This window comes from Limulus polyphemus, unplaced genomic scaffold, assembly GCF_000517525.1.
Source record: "Limulus polyphemus unplaced genomic scaffold, Limulus_polyphemus-2.1.2 Scaffold1289, whole genome shotgun sequence".
Lineage (NCBI taxonomy): Eukaryota > Metazoa > Arthropoda > Merostomata > Xiphosura > Limulidae > Limulus > Limulus polyphemus.
In genome coordinates this window covers 74883-78311 of record NW_013666899.1, presented here as the reverse complement: position 1 = coordinate 78311, position 3429 = coordinate 74883, and positions in this window count along the sequence as shown.

The following is a 3429-nucleotide window of genomic DNA, read 5'->3' as shown; positions in this document are numbered from 1 at the left end:
CTTCTTAGATTTTAACTCGTATTCACCAGACTGTTAATTTTAACTCGTACAGAAAATTAAAGCATAGTTTGGCCCGTAACGGAGCAGTTAAGAATACAGTGTATGCGAAAAGTTATGAACGGTCTCATTTGATTTTTATTTCAGAATTTTTCCAACTGTTCAAGTAAATTATAATATCAGAACCATTAGTCAATATCAATAAATAAGAATACGAACTTAATGGGAATGAAAAGTCACGTGATCAAGTATGGTTATTTAGTAATCATACTAGAGTACTGTTAATAGTTTTTGCACTGAGAAATGTTCATTACTAGGTGGCTCAGGGGTAAGTCTGAGGGCTCAGTTTATAACGATAAAAATCGAGTTTCGATAACCGCAGCGGGCAGCGCACATATATTCCATTGTGATTAGCTTTGCGCTTAACAACGAGCAGTCCTTCTAAGTATTGAATTGATTGCCAGTGAATTCAAGACGCGTGCATCAAAACGTCAACAAACAAAAAGTAACAATAATTATTTTTAAAGAAGCAATAAGCTGTACTCTCTGGCTACGTATACGTATGTACTCTCTGGCTACGTATACGTATGTACTCTCTGGCTAAGTATACGTAATTTTTTTTTTAATACACACATTATCCAAAAACTTTTCATGCGTTGCAAACGTTCTCAACTTCAAAGTAATGCGTTGCAAACGTTCTCAACTTCAAAGTAATCTTAAAAATTAGAGCTATACGGTAAGTCATATAACGACGAGTGCATATTTCAAAACTATTTACACGGTATTATCAATTCTACTAAGAACTTAAGAGTGAAATTAAAGGAGAATGTATAACAATATGTCAACCACACAATACATTTTCTGTATTTAGTGGCGACGACGCATTTCTCTCAATACCAGGGCTCATCAGGCCGGCTGCAATACGACAAATACGGTAATGACTGAGACGCAATTTATATTATCAAACTGCTGTTGTTTCCGCGTAAAGTAGATTATTTTGGAGAAGTGTACTTTTTATCAGTTTTACGAGTAATTTACGAATCATAATTAGGGTAAAGCAGCGGTTCCTAAATTTTTTTCACTGACGACACCCTAACCCACTTACCTTGATTTGCGAGACATCCCTGCTGCCACGTGCAATATGTTTTTAGTTTGTTTTTTTTTATGTTCTTATTAAGTATTCTTCGTTTGGTGAAACTCTCGCGACACGCCTAGCAACTCATTTAGAGACACACAGTTTGGAAACCACTGGGGGGAATGATTAATAATATAATATTTTCTATTTATTTCAATACCAATTATTTATTATTTATTTTTTACGTGAATAAACTTTAATCATCATTCACAATAACTGGCGAACCAGCAACCTATGCTTTCTAAACCATTTTTAAAACATACGATTTCAACGTGGAGAAGACGTAACTCTAGTTATACGTGGCTGTTACTACAACCGAGAAGAAATAAGGTGTATTAGAGCCACAGAAACCGACGACGCTTCTGTTTGTTTGGGCTCGGTGAAGGTTGTCTTTTCGGTGTAAACAATTCAGTATTTACGGCGTAACGAATTATCGACCCAGATTATTATCGACCACAGCATAATTTATGCCTCCCAGTTCACAACAGTGACCAGTTTGAGACACGTTACTCACGTGCTTTGAAATTAGAAAATACGTTTATTTTTTACAATAATGTCAATAACGATTTAATTATTTAAAGACTCAATTATAGAGCAGGAGTAAAATATTAATATGCTATCGGCAACAAGGCGACCCTAAACAATAGAAACATAAAGACTAGCAACAACTGAAAACTGTTGTTTTATTTCCCATGCTACATCGTCTTAAAAGTAGCTCTCAATAGAAGTGTTGAAGTTGCAAAAATTATTTTTTCGTATTTTCATACAAGAAATAAGACAACTATTATTGATATATATACCTTTTTGTAACAGAAAAATAATACAATTTTTCAGAAATTCTTAATTAATGGGCAAAATGTTTTTTAAGGTATTCATATGTTCCACTTTTTCTTTTTTTTTTAGAAAGAGTTATGGCACTTTGTAGAACCTCTTGTAAAAACAGTAATGAAAGGGTTATTATAATCGCTGTATCCGTTAACGAATACGAAATGAATGATTTAATTATACGAAGACAGTTTTTTGATACGTTAATGTATTGATTTCTCTGTATTTAATAACACGTTCCGGTATAGCTGCGACGTCTATTACAGATAATTTCTGCTATACATTTTTTAAACATAATGTTGTAAGCTATATTTTTAATATTTTAAATTAGGTGTTTGTTTGCTAGAGGACGCATGACGCAATATCTAGAAAGTTAATGAAATCCGAGACCTCTGAAGAATCTAGAAATTTCGTACATCATATTTGTTTGTTTGATTTGAATTTCGCGCAAAGCTACACGAAAGCCATTCCTAATTTAGCAGAGTAAGACTAGAGGGAAGGCAGCTAGTCAACACCACCCACCGCCAACTCTTGAGGTACTCTTTTACCAACGAATAATGGGTTTGACGTTCAAATTATAATGCCCCCACTAGCTGAAAGAGCGAGCATGTTCGGTAACGGGGATTCGAACCCACGTCCCGCAGATTGCGAATCCAACGCCCTAACCATCAGACCATGCCAGACCCCGTGCATCATTGAGAAACAAGGATACAATACAAATACCAAAACCAGTGAGGCGGAGAGTTAGACTGTTCAGTGAATGATGCCATTCGGTGCCCTAGACAGTGAGAGTTAGTGAGTGTATTCAGTTACTCAGTGAGTTAGATCGTTTGTTATTGATCCAGTAGAGGAAATTCTGCAAGTCTCAAAATTTCTGTTCAAATGTTGTTTGTTAAAGTTAGGCCTACAAGTGAACGTAGCCTGTAGCAAATGTTATCAAAAAAAGTAATTAATTCGTTATCGTTACATGAACTGGACTTAGCATTATTTTTAACAAACTCTTTACAAGAATACGATTTGGATGATGCATAGTATTAGACTGATTAAAGTTAAATCGGGTGTGGTGTTGTTTGGCACGTTTGTGTTTTCAGTAAACAGATAAAGATCATTTTTTTGTTTAGAGAGGGCATTTATCGTTAAAGTTATGTAAATGAAAGTAGTTTATTGCAAGTTTCGTAAGAAAATTAGTTAAATATACTTGTATAAACAAGATAAATAAGTGTGTATTTAAGTGTAAACTCGTGAAGGCCCCGACGGTGAGATGAAACTATTAAACGTCTAAGCATGCAGCTATGTTAATTAATAGAGTATCCATTTTTTATGACTTAGGGGAATAAATACTGATAGAATACGTGAAGACTTATTAACATGAGTAAGGTCTTTATAGATGACGGTGTTGCGTCAGCGAGTCACATGACCACGTGACGCAACGTTTCTAGAATTATCATGTACTTTGGCGAATGCTCTAGTAT